This window comes from Canis lupus, chromosome 4 (genome assembly GCF_048164855.1).
Source record: "Canis lupus baileyi chromosome 4, mCanLup2.hap1, whole genome shotgun sequence".
Classification (NCBI taxonomy): domain Eukaryota; kingdom Metazoa; phylum Chordata; class Mammalia; order Carnivora; family Canidae; genus Canis; species Canis lupus.
The window spans coordinates 50,642,965-50,661,309 of NC_132841.1; the positions used below are offsets into that span (position 1 = coordinate 50,642,965).

Below are 18,345 nucleotides of genomic sequence, written 5' to 3' on the forward strand. Positions count from 1 at the left end.
AATGAGACCATATGATGTTTAATTTAGAGTGTAAGAGCTTTTGTTAGTATTTTTTAAAAATCTTCTAGTGTTCTCTTTGTTCCTGTGTGTATGCATTTTGGTAATTTGGAAAGCTTACACTTAATGCATAAATGGTTATTTTAACTATAACATATTGATAACTATTAACTTTCTATTTATTTAAATAGTATCTATTAACTTTGTTATAAGCATTGATAAAGCTAGAATATCTTCTCTTTTCCCCTTTATTCTATCACCTAATTTCATTTTACAGTATTATTTTTGCTAATGTTTTCTTCTGTTCTGTTATACTTCTAGTGTTCACTTCATAGGCTATAAAACGTAAGAAAATCACTATATTTATACCACCTGTCCTTATTTGTCCCTCTTCTCCCAGATTTTGTCAGGGTAATAAAATTTATATTCTTCTCTAAACTGTCATGTCTACGTGACGTTCAGTCTTGGTCCTGTAGTTACGTAGACGCAGTACTCCCCACAGATCTTTTTTGCTGTAATTTTTGCACTCTTTTATGGATGGGCACAGACTTTTATGAATTTTCCTCCAAAAGATTTTTTAATGAAGACTCTTGGCAGCAATATTCCCTAAGGTCTTGCATATTCAAAAGTACAACTGATAGTTTGGCTGGGTATAAGTTTCTGAAGCCATATTTTATATTCCTAAGGATTTTTAAAGCAATCCTACCTGTCTTTCAGCATTTGCTGAAGCTATTTTCTATCTCATACTAGGATTCAAATTGTTTCCCTTTGGCTTCCCAAAGGATTCTGTCTTTATCTTTGATATGTAGTAACTTCATGAGGGTATGTCATCATATTGGCTATTCTGTGTCATCTCTTTCCGAGAACATAGACTAACCTTTCAAACTATATGTATATCCAAGTCTTTCTCTGTGGTTAGTTTTCTTCTTTAATTATAAATCTTAATATCTGCTTTAGTTGATTATTTCCATTTTCTTCCTAAAAGTCTCCAATTATACACATAATGGACAACCGCATCTGCCTTTGATATTGTTAATTTCTCTCATGAATCCTTTTTAACTTTTCCCATTCCTACATTCTTAAATCTACTGCATTTATAGCAGCTTTTGCTCTTCCTTGTCTTAGCTTCCCTTCTATCCTCCATTTCTTTCCTTAAACCGACTGGTTCCATTATGTTTTTCTTTTCTTTATGTATTCTTATGGTAATTTTCTAGGCTTTAGGATTCTGACTTGATCTCTGGATTTTAGAGGTGATTGCTTCATGAGGTGGTTTTGCTGTGCTGTGTTCATAGTGAAAACTTGGTCACAATTTAATTTTCTACATGGCAATATTTTTTGTTGAGTGTTTATTATTTTGATTTGTTTTTCCTGTTCCATTCCTCTCTTGCTCTGCAAAATATCTATCTGTAAAATTGGCAACTTTTGTAATTTTCTTTGTGACTACTCATCTTTGAATAAAATTCCTTGCTTCCAAGCCAGTTATTTCCAGAAGGTTTTGATGAAGAAGATGCTAAGGAGATTTTAAAGGGATTTATAAGCTTTTCCAACCTTTCCCCAGCTGAAAGGAATAGGCAATTATAGGATTATTTTCTGCCCCACCGGTACTGTTGGCCTTTAAATCAGGCAACTTTATAATTTTTAATCCTAGATCCTTAGCTTCTCATAATCAAATAGGGAGTGAAAGTAAGGTGGTAAATGATAGTAACCTATGAGATAAATTATATTGTCCAGTTCTTATATCAATGGGGAAAAATGAGATCTGTTACATGTGGTACCTGAGTTTATAGTTGGGATGAGTAGAAGACAGTAATAACAACAATTGCCATTGAGTGTTATACCAGATATATACATGAGCACATATGAGGTATGAATATAGAGAGAGGAAATTTATAATAACTATGTAAAGTAGACATTATTTTGCTTATTTTTCAGAAAAAAACTAAGACTGAGCAAATAAGTAGATTTTCAAGGTCAAGTAGCCAAGAAAAGGTGGCAGAGGTGAAATTAGAACTAGGTCTGTGTGAATCAATTCTAATGCGTTCTCAACCTCACTGACTCTCCAGTGGTTGCTACATAATTAACCCTTATAGGAATTTGTTGGCCTCCCTATTTAATTCATACAACTGAATAATTACAGATTGGTTAGATACTAATATGTCCCTGGCTTCAACTACTATTGAGGGCTCCAAAACTTGATTCTCTTGATCTACATAGATATAGTGGTATAATTCCAGCATTCTCCTCACCAAATATCCCTAGATATTCAAAGGCATACCTAATATGTAATCCTAATGAATCCTAGTCCTTACCAATTTTTAGGTCTTACAGAATGTCATTTATCTTCCCAAATGTTACAGTAATATTATGTAGTTGGTTTGTCAAGAGAAGGAAGACTTTTCTTTATAAATTTATGATGATTCAACATGACTTCCAGATCAGTTAGACTTATGCCTTTTTTTTAATAAAACAATTTAAGATAGTGTTTTCATATCAGATTATGAAGTTGTTTCTGACTCACGTGTTCATATGCCTTAGAAATGAGATTCTTATTGGCAAATATGCAAAATTTTTGTCTTAAGAAGTTCATAGACTTCATAACAATGGTTTCAGCAAATGAAATATTAAGTACCTACAGGGAAATTGAGTAAAGCCTCATTGGAAACCCTGTGATGATGATTACTTATAAACTTAAATGAGAGAAAAAGAGTAAATAGGATCAACTGGACTTGTAGGTTTTTTTCCTGAGATAAAAACCAGCTGTTCGACATGTTTAAGTTGATTGAGAAACTAGAAGAATTCAGGTAAAAAGTCGAATTAGCACTCACTCTTTGTGCAAAATTAGCCATTACTCCATCCCAAATGTGGAGATGGTATTTTAGTATGGAATTTACTTGGGAGGAATGGTTTTGTTGTTTTTGTATGGTTTCAGAGGTCAGGTCAGACATGTCTGTGCAAACCAGGCTTAATACCCTCCCTACTCCTGTGATGCTCAGGATTTGGTTGGTTTTCATAGCTCTTAAAGATATCATCCACTAACTCTTTTAAATGGCATGAATGGAATGAAATAATGAAGCCAGAGTCATAAGATGTACTTGAGAACCTCTAATATGAGGAGTAATATTACCATATACCTTGAATTCTAAGATGTCATCAATTATATACTGCATTTGTAAATCAACTAATAGCATTTGGAGATTTAAGATATCTCACAAAGGGTACTAATCAAGCGTAAGATTCATCACAATTTCAGAAAATTAGTATCTTAAAAAGTGAGAATATATGTTAATATGACCTTTGGTCTTAAGAAACTAATTGGAATGAATCCTTTCCATAGAACTTTCCAGAGTGGAAAAAAAAAAAAAAGTTACCAAAGATAATGGAATATTAATCACTGCTGAGACTAATGGAAAAATCAAGAATGGACCTGTCATCGTATAGTCTTTGGCCCAATTCAGAGTTAGTTATAGAATTGTGGGGAGGGCCACTTATAGACATACAGTTGGAGAACCTCACTATATGATTGCTGATATTGATTGCAGAAATGCAATTTATATTCTGCAGAAGCACCAAAAGTCACAGCAGACCCTGAAAATCAGAAATGAGACTTTTAAATCAATATGATATAAAGACGATAAAGTGAAGGAATGGTAGAATGAAGAAAAATTCTGAAGATGTCCAACAAAGTTTTGGAAGACTTTCCCAAGGATATTTATTTGTATGCAGAAGTGTCCCTAGCAAACATGTGGAACTTGAGCTCTTCTTGTTGAGTTACAGTCTGAGGTACCCTCACAGGTAATGTCTGCCTCTACCATCCTATTCAGGAAAGGCATCAGGGAAACATCTTGTAGATGAATTAAATACTTGAGTCTACTAAAAGTGTTACACTATGGTACTCATAGGCTGCTGCTCTTGGACCAAAGTCCCAGGAGACACTTTATATACCACTGTTTATTGTCACAGACTAAATGATATTCCTGCTCCAGCCTCTGGCCAAACCATGATGTTAAAGACAACATCCCATCACTGGTACCAAAGTTAACAGAAAGTTCATCCCTCATTCTCCTTTCCTCTATATCTTTTAAAATAAAAGAATACAGAAAGGCAAATAATAAGGCACAGTCTTATGTGGGCTGTTGAGAGAGTAGGTGAATAAGAATTTGGGGCTTATGGGCCTAAGACACATCCATACAAAGAAAGAGCTAGAGGAATCTTAGAACATTTTAAGAAAGGCTCTCATCTCAAGCCATATTGCTCTAGTAACTGTATGTGGTTCTCCTGCCAACTTTGTGTAGAACAACCCAGTTTGATTTTAATTTTTTTAAATATTTTATGTATTTATGATAGTCACACACAGAGAGAGAGAGAGGCAGAGACATAGGCAGAGAGAGAAGCAGGCTCCATACACCGGGAGCCCGACGTGGGACTCGATCCCGGGTCTTCAGGATCATGCCCTGGGCCAAAGGCAGGCGCCAAACTGCTGCGCCACCCAGGGATCCCCAACCTAGTTTGATTTTAAAGGGTTATAGGAGAGAAGGAAGTTTCTTCTCCTGGTCAATCCATTGCCAAGTATTGGCTTCTTACTATAAGCTTGGAATGGTGGCACAAAGACCACACAAGAAGTAAGGTATAATTCTTGTAGGAAAAGTTACTAAAATTCTAGTTGGAGAAAATACTAATGCAACAGCTTATGTTGCAGGCAGTTGGTAATTGGGGATTAAACTGTGTTATAATTATAAAGAATCCAAAGGAAGTGGATCACTGAGAACAAAAAAATTCAAGGAGTCTTCTTAGAAACAATGCCAAAAATTGGTGTCTCTCTCAGTAAAAATCCACAAATGTATTTAATTCCACAAATGTATGTGTTTCCTATTATGCTAAGAACTACAGTAGGTGCTATTTCTGTTCTTTATTTCTTTGTCTACACATAAATTACTTTATTGTGACTGTCATAATAACAGTTAATCTTTATTTTTTAAAGGTTTTATTTATTTGAGAGAAAACAAGCATGAGCAGGGGCAAGGAACAGAAGGAGAAGCAGACTCCCCACAGAGCAGGGAGCCCAATGCAGGGCTTGATCCCTGGACACTGGGACCATGACCTGAGCCAAAGGCAGATGTTTAACTGACTGAGCCACCCAGGTACCCCTGGTTAATCTTTATTTAGAGCCCAAGGAGTATCACACATTATACATACATTTTCCATGATTTAGATGGTGGTGATATCCCCACATTATAGATGAGGTTATTAAGCCTTAAAGAGGTAAAGTAATTTGCCTGAAGTCCCACAGCTAGTAAGAAGTCAGAATTTGAAATCAGAGCTATTTACGTTGAAAAGCCCTAGCTCCTAACCATGACCATGTGCTACCTCTTTAGCCTATTCTGAAATTAAAGAAGTAACAATTTCTTAGTCATTTGTGCTGCACTTAAGTCTGATTTTCCTCAAAAGTGACATTATAAAAACCTAATTTTGCCAGATTTTATAATATCTTCAGCTACATTATAAAATTCCCAAAGCCATAATAACCAAAGTTCAGGTGAATTGAAACTAAAAAAAAAAAAAAAAAAGGAATAATATGGATAGAACTTGAGGGCATTATGCTAAGTGAAGTAACTTAGATAAAGCTAGATAAATACTACATGGGGGTAAAAAAAAAGACACCAAACAAAACCAAGCTCATAGATAGAAGTTTGGGGATGGGTAAAATGGCTGAAGAGGGTCAAAGGCACAAACTTTCAGTTATAAAATAAGCTATGAAGATATAATGTACAGCATGGTGCCTATAGTTAATAATACTATGCTGCATAGTGGACAGTTGCTAAAATAAAAGATCTTAAAAGTCCTCAACACAAGAAGAAAAGAAAATATGGCTGTATGGTGATGAATGTTAACTAGATTTATTGTGATCATTTCATAATGTATACAAATATTAAATCATTATGTTATAACCTGAAACTTAATATAATATTAAATATCAATTATACTTCAATTTTTTTATTTTTTTAAAGATTTTATTTATTTAGGAGAGAGAGAGCATGAATAGTGGGGAGGTATGGAGAGAAAGGGAGAAACACTGCTGAGCAGGGACCCCAGTGTAGGGCTCGATCTCAGGACCCATGAGATCATGACCAGAGGCAAAAGCAGACACGTAACCAACTGAGCCACCCAAGTGTTCCTATACTTCAATTTTTTAAACAATCAGAATAATGCAAGCCCTGTCACAGAGTTAGGAGGGTTGGGAATGTATGCTATGAAATCACAAAGAACAATGGCAGGCCATTTTGGCAATTGCAGCATTCAAAAACTCAAATATTGAAAACCAAACATTTCGAACAGTTTATAGTGTTTTGTCTTTAAAGACTTCATGACGTAAGTGACATTAACAGTCTATGGTGATGAAAAGTAATGTGGCTTTGGGACTACTCAAATGAACAATTATATATGAGCTATTTATATGTACAAAGACAGGGAATAAGCATTCATTCAATGCTGGCAGTGTTCTAAGATTATAAAATACTGTGTACATTAATGTATTTAAAATCAATTATCCTATTGTAATCCAGTGAATCAGTCTTTTCTTCCATCTTCAGAAATGAGATTTTTCTGTATCTTTGTTATTACAGATATTGACACAAGTTATTTAGAAGAAGAAAAGCAAGACAATTTCCATAGTTGTTTGGTAAGTTTCAGTTCTTAAGTATTCTATGAGGTTTCATTTTAGAATATGATTATCATGTATTTGTTGTTTGTGTCTGTTTAGAATTGCTGACCTCCTTCTGATAACCCCCTTTATTATGAATATATTTTATGGGGCTAAAAGAGATGGCCTTGCCTCAGAGATGTGTACGTGAATTGATGAATCAGAGTATCCATCCCTGTGGCAACAATAATTGGTCCAGGGTGAGCTCCAATCCCATGTGAACCAATCAGAGGCTTTCCTGGGACTTGGGCAAGATAAAATGTTTCAGAAAAAGCTTTTTAAAGGGGCTGAGTCATTGTGTGTTCCAAAAGGCCACCTGGTCTACCACATGGAGAAAGCCAGCCAAAAATAGGCAAGGAGAGGGCGTATGACATTCCAGTTCTGTGGGCCAGTAAATTCTTCTTTTTGCTTAATTAATTTGAGTTGGGTAGAAAACAGTTGTGTCAAAATATAGTAATTATGGTAATCTCATTGAGACAATGAACAGTGGTAGAATAAATGAGGAATTATAAGATAGACTTAGCATTGACATTGACGTGTGACCTCAAGCAAACTACTTTATCTTCCCGAATCTGTCTCCTTTATTAGTGAATATGCTAATACTGGATCACATAAAATCTGAGGCCCTATTTTATCTTATGTTTTTATTCCAAATTCCATTGTTTTAACTTTATGAATTCACAGTTATCACACCTAGAAGTCATAAGGAATGGTGATCCATATGCATTACTTATTAGCACATCTAATTAATGCAAGGTTTTTATTTTTAGATGAACATCACATCACTCTTCCCAGGCCTCATTCCACCTCTAGCCCAAGCAGCTACCTTGCAAATGTGTGATGTTGGACAGCCACATGGCCTGTGCAGCAGTGTATGCTTGGCTCTGAGAATAATCTATCCCTTCTGCCTGGAAAATCAACTTGAGTACTTGTATTGAATGGATAGAAAATCATAGACAAAGGCCATTATGCTGTGTTTCTTACTTCACGTCTTTTTTTTTTTCCCCTTTTTATTCCTGTAGTACTTATTCCAACCAATGATTCCCACACAAATGCACAATGAAAACCTCTAATTCTTTTGGAAAGGAGATTCACATCTATTACATCCAAACACAAACATATATGTGCTGACTCTAAGACTAGAAATTCTACTTTAAACTAGCAGCTGTATCATAATTCTGTCAAAGATTATATACTCTTTATCCATTTACTTCCTAAACTAAATGAAAAGCATTAATTATGGATATCAGCATGTCTTTTGGATTTCATTGTGTGCAGATTATTAATATTATATACTGTTTTAAAAAACTAAGATCTGTCCTACTGACCTTCTGCTATGTGGTAAGCTGTTCAGGAAGAGTACCAGTTCTGTGTGTGTTCTAAAATGAAAATTAAGCCTCACAATAAGGCCAAGTGAGCTTGCTTAAAATTTAAAAGATGTCATTATCACTTCTTGGATATAGACATAAATAAGACCAGTGCTATAGATAAGCAAGTGAGTTTTCCTAGTTTTTCCTAGTTGGTTCCTGTTACAACTACCTGTCGGTCATTAAATTTATTTCCAGTATCCTCAGATACTGAAATACATATGGGTTTCACTGTGTATGAATAGTCACCATTTATAAGTTCTGTAGATATTCTTTTTCAAATGCAACTACATATTACTCATAAGATCCTAGACATACACAGAGATATGTATGTGCTTGTTATACAGTTTATTGTTTTTGTTTTTGTTTTTTTAATCCTAGACGCCTCCTCAGCGATTAGTTTTCTGGGGACATTTAGTTAATTTCCCAGGTAAGCAAGGAGAATTTGGAAGCCTAATTGCTATGTCAGGGCACTTGACAGTCTCTAAAAGTTGCAACTTTCAGTTTCTAAAATTCTCTCCCAAATCTGATAAACGTGGTGCTTAAATACTTTTACAAAATTTTGTGGTGTCCCATTTGCCAATTATTCATAAAGAATATATACTCCTATTTAGAATACACCACCAATGTCAAATCAATAGTGTATGTGATGATCCAGGGAAGGAGCTCTGGGCTTGCATGTCCCTTACCTGTCACTTTTTTGTGCTTGGACTATTAAGGTAACTTGCTAACTGATTGCTCTGGCTCTAATATTTTATCTTGATTATTTATTCTAATTAACATCAAATGTATTTTCCTCTTTTTTAAAAAAAAATATTTTATTTATTTATTCATGACAGAGAGAGAGAGAAAGGCAGAGACACAAGCAGAGGGAGAAGCAGGCTCCACTCAAGGAGCCCAATGCAGGACTCAAACCTGGTACCCCAGGATCAGGCCCTGAGCTGAAGGCAGACACTCTACTGCTGAACCACCCAGGCGTCCCATCAAATGTATTTTCCAAACTAACAAGTGTCCCCATATCACAATCCAATTAAAAACCTCCTATTGGCTCCTTGTTGCCCTTAGAATGAATAATGATAGTAGTAATAACATTGGTAATTATGAGAGCCAACACTTCATGGATTTACCCTATGCTAGGCACTGTATACTTCATATACATTTCCTCCTTTACTTTTCATAATAACTGAAAGTTCACAGTTGTGGAAACTGAGGTGTAAAGAGTTTTGGATGATTTATCTAAGATCACATAACTAGTACATGAAGGAACTACCCACTCAGATCTGTCTAAAGTTCATACTCTGAGCCATGATACCATTCTGCCTCCACTTCCTAATAAAACACACACTTCTTGGTCAGTCTTCCACAAAAGGGAAACTTTGTCCTAATTAACCTCTTGTTCCTTTTTAACACACACCTCCTTCAGCTCAATTTTTGTTTTATTGTCTTAAGATCATATTCCATCTTTCAGTTCTTTGGTTTCCCACTGCTCCCAACTTTTCCATTTTTATTCTTCACATATATTTCACACCCATCCTCAGTTTCCTTAGTCATTCAATGAATGGCTTGTTAGTATTATGCACCTGCTGATTGGTCATTATCTCTGTCTCCCATAAACTCGCAGACTAGAGAGGGCAGCAAATATGGAGGGGAGGTATCCATTCCACACCAGAAGCAGCTGAAAAGAATGAAAATGGCCCTAATCCAGTGCCTAGTACTCAAAAAAAGTGTTGGTAGAGATTCAAAGTCCCAATCACTTTATTAAATCTGATCTTATATTTTCAGGGATGAATAATCTTATTTCTTCTAGGTAAATTATAAGCTCCTTAAGCATAAAACAAAAACCCTGTCTTTCTTTGCATCACTTTCACTCATACCTTAAATACAGGTTTTGTGTTCTTCCTACTTTTTGTAAGGAATTTCTTAGTGATGTGTATATTAAATAGTGTGAACGCCTATATCTGCAAATATATTTCCAAATATATAGAAGGCTCTTATGCTGAAAGATGAAGAGCACTGGCATAGAAACCAGGAATTTAAGGATCAAGACAAAAAGCCACTGGTAGATCAGTGCCATCTGATAAATATCCTCTCTGAGGATAGAAGTGATGGTTTCTGCCTCATTGACTCCATAGAATTGTTATGTTAAGCTAATTCATAACAGGAAAGTCTTTATAAAGTATATCCTACACCACTGACCTCAAAGCATCTGTGTATCAGAGTTTAACCAGAGAAACTGAACCAGTAGGAAATACATCTTAGAAGATTTATTGTGAGGGATTGTCTTCAATGATTGTTGGGCTGGTAAGGCAAGTGTGACATCCATAGGATAAGCCATCAGGCAGGCCAGCTGGAATTCTCAAGCATAAGCTGAAGCTGCAATCTCTAAATGGAATTTCTTCTTCAGAGTACACATAGCAATATTTCTAAGGCTTGTCAACTGATTAAATCAGGCCTACCCAGGTTATCTAGGTTAGGCTTTTCTATTTAAAATCAACTGATGAGACATCTGGGTAGTTCAGTCAGTTAAGCATCTGCCTTTGGCTCAGGTCATTGATCCTGGAGCCCTGGGATCAAGCCCCATGGTGCATCAAGCTCCCTGCTCAGTGGGGAGCCTGTTTCTCCTTCTCCCTCTGCTCCTCCCCACTTGTGTTCTCTCTTTCACACACATAAATAAATAAAATTTAAAAATAAAAAATAAAATCAACTGATTATGGACTTCAATAATGTCTACAAAATCTTATCAACACCTAGACTAGTATTTGATTAAATAACTAGGGATTGTAGCCTAGTAAATAGACACATAAAACTAACCATCACAGTCCCCCCAAACCTTCCTTTTCAACTAGGTCTGAGGCTAGATTATTCTTCATAATGAGACAGATTATATGCATAAACAAATGTGAGAATTCAATTGTCTTCTATTCGTATTTTAAAGAGTTTAGAAAATTCATCACTAATTTTTTTGGAAAATATAGTTATTTTTTATAAAATTGATTTGTATGTTAACATAATGAATATAATATTTTTAAAGAAATGTATAAATTATTTAATTGCTAATTTAGGTTTCTAATACAGTAAATATGGATGGATATAACACATAAATGAAAATTCATTAGGATTCTAAATAATTTTTAAGACTATCAAGGAATCCTAATTCTAAAGGGTTTTAGAACCATAATTCTAAGCAAGTGGAATGATTATATAACCTTACTCATATCAATAAAACAAACACCTCAATAGTTGTCCTTATATTTGGTGTAAATCATTGCAAATATCTTCTCTTGCACAGCATGAAGTAGTGTAAAAATTTGGTCTTACTTTATGAATGTAAAAACTATTTCTTTTCATGCATTGATTTAAACAAATTATTATTCAAAGAATCACAACCTCCTTTTGTGACCTCCTACTGACTTAATCTGATGCTATAAAATACCTATTTGAATTTTGGCTATAAACACCTTCAACATCAGTATTCAATATTTCTAAAACTAAGTTTCTACAAATCCCAGTAAGTTATCCCTGCCAAGTTTCCTTACACTACGGTCAAAACATTTATTTGGGGCATTTTTAAATTCATGTTTTGTATAGTAAAAATTACTAAGCTAACAAAGTGGGTAGGAAGGGACTTGTAGTGACTTTCTATTCTAATAGGTAAACATCAAGTTGTTCTGGGGTGCTTAGGTGACTCAGCGGTTGAGCATCTGCCTCTGGCCCAGGGCATGATTCCAGGATTCAGGATCTAGTCCCACATCGGGCTTCTTTTTTTTTTTTTTTTTTAAGATTTTATTTATTTATTCATGAGAGACAGAGAGAGAGAGAGAGAGAGAGGCAGAGACACAAGAAGAGGGAGAAGCAGGCTCCATGTGGGGAGCCCGACATGGGACTCTATCCCGGGTCACCAGGATCACGCCCTGGTGCAGGCACTAAACAGCTGAGCCACCCAGGCTGCCTCCACATTGGGCTTCTTGAAAGGAACCTACTTCTCCCTCTGCTTGTGTCTCTGCCTCTGTGTGCGTGTGTGTGTGTGTGTGTGTGTCATGAATAAATAAACAAAATCTTTTTAAAAAATCAAGTTGTTCTCCACCATTTTATCTTTTCCTTGATTAGCCAAAAAAATTAGAGGAGAGAATCATGGAAAAGCCAAAATCATGTTTTTTGGGAAAAAAAAAAGTCAGAAGAATGTGCAAAATTGATTTGAAGAAAATTTATCCAAGTAAAGCTGCATATTCTATCCCAAACAGTGTATTATATAATGTCACCCTAAAGTGTGAAGTAAAAAGATTATAAATATAATCTTTTAAGACAGAAGTTGCAAACTAAGATTGCTGCAAGGATGTAGCAGGTAGTGTAACCTACTGAAGCTATTCATAGGAAGAATGGGGATATTCGTGCCCTGTCCAAAATGGGTGGTAGACATTATTCAGCAATGGGAATGTCTGCCTATTGTTGTCAGTTCTTTACCTTATTCCACAAAAAAAGAATCTACATTATGATGAGAAATGCCCAATGCTTAAATGCTGCCAGCTAATATAAAATTCAAGTCTGTGCAGGCCAAACAATATATTTCTACTACGGTTATCATTGTGTAACATCTGCTTTGGGAATGCTGAACATCACATGAATTACTTGGTGACAGAGGACCAACAAGACACCATCTTCTAAGGTAGTCTGTAGTCGCTACTATTTTCCACCTGAGCCTGTCCCTGTCCCCCATGATCATTACTTAACATAAAGTCATCTCATCATTATTTTGTCTCTGCTTTCTAAAATTACTTCAGAAATCAATTTTATCAGTGGAGGCCCAGACTGAGACTACTGAGACTTCACATTCCTTCAAATTGCTCATCATTAAAAGTTTGTTCAGGGCGGCCCAGGTGGCTCAGCGGTTTAGCGCAGCCTTCAGCCCAGGGCCTGATCCTGGAGACCCGGGGTAGTCCCGTGTCAAGCTCCCTGCATGGGGCCTGCTTCTCCCTCTGCCTGTGTCTCTGCCTCTCTCTCTCACTCTCTGTGTCTCTCATGAATAAATAAATAAAATCTTAAAAAAAAAAAAAAGGTTTGTTCAACATCAGAAAGAGAACCAAGCTTATGTTGGGGAAGAGGTAGACAAGACTCACCAAATTCAATTTGTTCACTAATAAATCAGTTCTGCCATTATTTACTTAATGTATCGCTTTGAGATTTCAGGAAACCTCTAAGCCAGGATTTCTCAACCTCAGCGCAACTGACATTTTGGGCCAGATAATTCTTTGTTGTAGAAGGCTATCCCTGTAGGATGTTTAGCAGCATCCCTGGGCTCTACCCACTAAAGGCCAGGAGCACCTCCAACCCAATTTGACAACGCTGTTTCCAGATATTGCCAAATGCCTCCAAGGGGCAACATCGGCCGGTGTTGAGAACCACTGATCTAGAGGTTTTCCTGCATGCCCCTTGGGGACCTCTCATCTCTTCTCAAGCTGCTTACACTATATTCTTTCTAAGATGAGTTCTGGTTAATGAAATATGTTTCATCATGCTACATTTTATGTAAACATCAAAAGATGTTTGATGCCCTGGACAACTACATTGCTGTCCATCACTTTTTCTCAGTCCTAAAGGAACTAATTTTATGTCTAATTTCTCATGTTACCAACTCCTCCTCTGTTTTTATTGCTTGCTAAATACTTCTTCCAACTCTTACTCATTAATCCTATACCAGTGTTCGCATCTGGTTAACCAACTAAATGCTTCAAGTTACTTTCCATTCCAAATACATAAAACATTTTTTGTTTGTTCAATAAAAATTAATCTAGATATTTGCCTTTCTTATAACTAAAGTCAATGCTTATCTGTCTTAATTTATCACTGACCATAAGATTTTACAATTTTTTCTATTTCAGTTGGTTTGAAGAATTTGATAACCCTGTTTGGTTTTTTGTTTGTTTGTTTTTAAAGATTTTATTTTTCTAGAGAGAGAGAGAAAGAGTGAGCAGGAGGAGAGGCAGAGGGAGAGTCAGAGAGGGAATATCAAGCGAACACCACGTTGAACATGGAGTCCAACATAGGGCTCAATCTCACTCCCCTGAAATTCACAACCTGAGTCAAAAATCAGGAGTCAGATGCTTAATGAACTGAGCCACCCAAGTGCCCTTTTAACCCAGTTTTTTTTTTTTTTTCCATTTGAATAGTTAGGCCAATTTACTAAGATTTCTGGGGAATTAAATGGTAATTGGGTAGAGTGCTTAGTATAGTGCTTAGCACATGTTGGTCAATAATAGTTATAATAGTTACTACTAGTAAAATTTTTATAGCTTGTAGTAAATAATTGGTCTTGAGTTTATAAATTTCATTCTAGTCATATGTTCATTTCTGGTACTGCATGTGTGATGGGACAAAAAGCCTCTATCAATGATTACTTCTTTAATTGGCAAGTTTGGGCAACAAGAATATAAAGGCTAAAATGACAAACTGTCTAAAATTCATAACAAAAAGCATGATGCAGTCAATGAGAAATGCAAATATACACAAAGTGATAAATTCACATAAACGAAGAGAAGTTGACTACTGAAAAGGGGAATTACATGAAGGTCTATGGTGCATAATCCTTTAACATGACTTAGAGAATTCTAACAGCCAGAAAAACATTTCCTCTCTAACAAAAACTGAACACAGAATTTCTTATCTGTTAATTGTTATTAGAGTTCTAATTGGCTAATCAGTAGTAGTTATTTCAAACTTCATGAATAAATAACTTGCCACATGCCTATTAATATTTACAATTACTAAGCAGCTTGGAAAGTTTGAGTTTTGAGGACTATTTATTGGTCAGCATGACTCATCTGTCCCAAAATTGAATGTGCCTCTCTCTCTCTTTCTCTCTCTGGTTGGGGAAGTGATAAGGGGAAAGAGTACAGGTTGTGGAAGTAAGGAGATGTGGTTTGTAGTCCTGTGCCTGCAACTAATTTCCTATGTGGCCTTGAACAGATTTAACTGTTCTAAGCTTCAATGTCATCACCTACAGCACAGGGAAGCAGCACTAAATGACTTCTGATTACCTTCTGGTGCTAACATTTTGTGATTAATGAAATCTGTGATTCTAGGTCACACTTGTACTGAGAAACCATGAGACACTGAGAAAAGAAAGGAAAGGAACAGGACTTGCAAAGCACTTTTCCCTTTAGCAGATGGAGAACTATGGAATGCCAAGTGCCTTTAAAAAAAAAGTTATAGACTATCTAAAGTGTTAGGCAAATTTCATGTTCTTAAAAATCCCTAACATATCTTACAGCTATTCCAATTTTAGATGTGTGGGTGTTTCATCCCTTCTAACATGTTTTTATGCCCACATTTCTTCTTAGTAGTCTGATAGGATCCAACAGTACACATAAGTTCACAATTACCCTAGCAACCAACCAAGATCCTTTGGAAAGATTTTCATGAAGTTAGACATTATGTTCATTTTTTCCCACCTCTTTTTATTCCCAAGCTTGGTAATATTCCTCTTTTGCTACCCTCAGAATAGGCTGGTTGCTTATTCCATCTTCTTTTATTTATGGACTCACCAATAACTATCCATCAATATGGCAAATGGTTCATGACATTTACTCCAATTAGCAGAATTACAGACAACTCAGTAAAAAGATTATACATGAAAATTTCCTTTAGGGTATGAATCAGCACTCTTCATAAGCCCATAAATAAGTCTGGTTTTCTGTATGTCTGAAGCATTCACATAATCCATAAGTATAATATATTGGTCCCACTTCCCTTATTTTGTATAATCAAACAGTAATCAATAAGAACTACGACTGCTGCAAAATGAGACTTTGGAGGCTTTGTGGGCAAATTCATCACCAGCACGTGTATAAAAGTCACTGCAGAGGGTCTTTTCTCTCTTTAAGGGCCCTTGAAACCAAGCAACTGAATTGTGTTCTGGGCCCCCAAGGAGAACTACAAGGTTATAATTGTCTCACACTTGGTTACAGGTATTGCAAAAGGTAAATGGACAAAGTCATTTTTGTATCAGGTATAGAGAATAAAATCACATATGAATTTTGATATTGCTGGTTCATTGATTTGTAGAAAGTAGAAATTTATGCAAGACTCATGTCTAACAGTGATGGTGCTGTGTAAATGTGCAGCCAAGCCAAGAACACTGCTTTCACTGTTCTGGGACTGGGGCCCACACTAACAGTCCTGCTATTCTTCTCTTTCTCTTGTGGCCCTAGTGAGGCGGCTTATTTTTCCCATTTCCTTTATGGGCCACAGTCGTTTCTTGCCAGGCCATCTTCTTCTCTGTGTTTCCAAGACAGTGTTAGCTTAATGCCTTGACACTATCAGATATAATCAGAGAAATGAAAAATGCTATACAAAAGATGAATATTTTAGCCAAGCTGTTCAAGAGAAATAGCACCACTTTTGAGTCCTGTTTTCCATAGCTTCTGATGGAGCCTGCTCAGAAGGGACGTCAGCTTTGTTGGGGTAAGTAAAAGCAACCCGACACTTTCCATACAATAGGGTAATGATTACCTCCTATGATCACTAATCCTAAATTTTGAATTAGGCCCAGGATATACCTATTTTCTTCACACTGCATTTGAAATGTCATTTGGCTTACTGGGTAGAGATCCACATCCTTTTAGTAACAGAATGTTGCTTTTTTTTTTTTTTTTTTTTCATTAGGATAAGCTGATGGTAAATACTACTTCTTTATGCACGAGTTTGCTACCTAAATGTACCTGTATATGTTTTACAATAAATAATATATCTTGCATTCATCCAGTGCAGCCTGAGGAAGTAGATGGAGTTAGTGTCTTGTTCTCAAAGCAGAAAGAAATTACAGCTTTGAAGAAGAGAGTGAGATTATTACATGCCTTCCTAATTTCATTTTTATAAACTCCAAAGCTGGCACATTGTGGTGGTTTTCAGTGATAGGTGGAAATTTGGGCTCTCCTTTGAGTTCAAAGGAAAAAAAACTGAAGTTTAAGGAAAACTATTTTTATTCCGAGTTAACGTCTCACTCCAGAAAAAGCCCCATGCATACAGGCAGGTCTGTGATGAGCACCTTTAGTATAATCCTCCTGTGACATGGGGTAAAACCTCTCCAACTACAGGTGAAAAGTAAAGTTTTTAAATCAGTCTGAGAAGCTACTCATTTAGCCTGCAGGAGTCCATATACCTGTTGGAATTCATTTGTCCTCTTAAATTGCTACACAATTCTGGTCACAGTAGTCAGAGGGGAATTGAAATTCTGAAGAACTAGATCTCCAAGAGCCAATCTGGCACCCTACTCCATTCTTCTGCCATAATCCTTTCTCTGTTTCCAGATCTTACAGACATATAGTCAATAGTGCTAGAAGTGTTATTCCATTAACAGATGCACTGTTCTGTTAAACCATTAATCAGGCAAATCACAGATGTTGTTTTCTTTCTAGATGTTACTATAACTACTCCTAATAACACCTACTAAATTTGCCATTTCATTGCCATTAATGACTTTTTAAAAATTTATCAGATAATTCATTTCTTAAATTCTATCTATATGGATTTCAGTTGTACTTCTACCTTGAAGAGTTCAGGATCTCTCCTCCATATCCAGTTGTCACTACATATTTCCCTAAGAATCTAGCAGGGTAACCTCACATATGGGTAAATAAATAGGTTCTTGAGGGACTAAAGGTTGAAACCCACATGCTGAGTTTGCAATCAAACCATATTCTCCTAATACTGAGAGATGGACATTATCATTTTGAGGCATATGGTGCTAATAAATCCAGTTGAAGGAATCTGCCATTCACAAAGGCAGAGCCAGGAAGGGAGCTTAGCCCAGCTGCCTGGTGCACAGATGGCGAAACTGGGACCCAGAGAAATGAAGTCTCAGTTACTGAGACAAAATAACAACCAGAGTCCAAGGCTCATGGCTCACAATCCATCTTCCACTATACTGATTCTCCAAATGGCCTTTGCCATATCAGGAAGAAATAAAAATCTCCTTCCTGACTCAACCAAAACAGTTTAGATTTCTGAGACTCCTTCTACCTACTTACCCACTCTCCTGAAAGTAAAGTTTAGCCAGACATTCTTAAATCCTGATTTGAACTGAGTGAGCTTTCTCTTCATTGCCAATTAAACACTTATTTCCCCTGTTCTAGTGACATCATTTTAAAATTTCCTTCTAAAAATGTCAAGCTTGTGGAATATTTTTTAAGTCCTTTAAGTCCCTATAAAATAGGCTTCTATTAAGAGATTAATTGAGTAGTGACAATAGCAGTCATGTCGCTTAGAAAAAATTTAAAAATAGGCATTGGA

The 18,345-nt window shown here is 36.1% G+C and overlaps 1 protein-coding gene across 12 annotated transcripts in view; it reads left to right on the top strand.

Moving 5' to 3' along the window:
* The window catches only part of ATP10B (ATPase phospholipid transporting 10B (putative)), a 331,154-nt gene that overhangs the window by 48,962 nt on the left and 263,847 nt on the right, over window positions 1-18,345 (top strand). For 7 of the 12 annotated variants that reach the window (XR_012029896.1, XR_012029895.1, XM_072824282.1 and 4 more), the window contains 2 exons: window positions 6,618-6,673; window positions 8,443-8,491. The gene's annotated coding sequence lies outside the window, so the exon portion shown is untranslated. Of the gene's footprint in view, window positions 1-3,558; window positions 3,790-4,975; window positions 5,136-6,617; window positions 6,674-8,442; window positions 8,492-16,266; window positions 16,519-18,345 lie in introns of those variants that run through there. The other 5 variants (XM_072824271.1, XM_072824278.1, XM_072824272.1 and 2 more) reach the window with 4 other exon arrangements.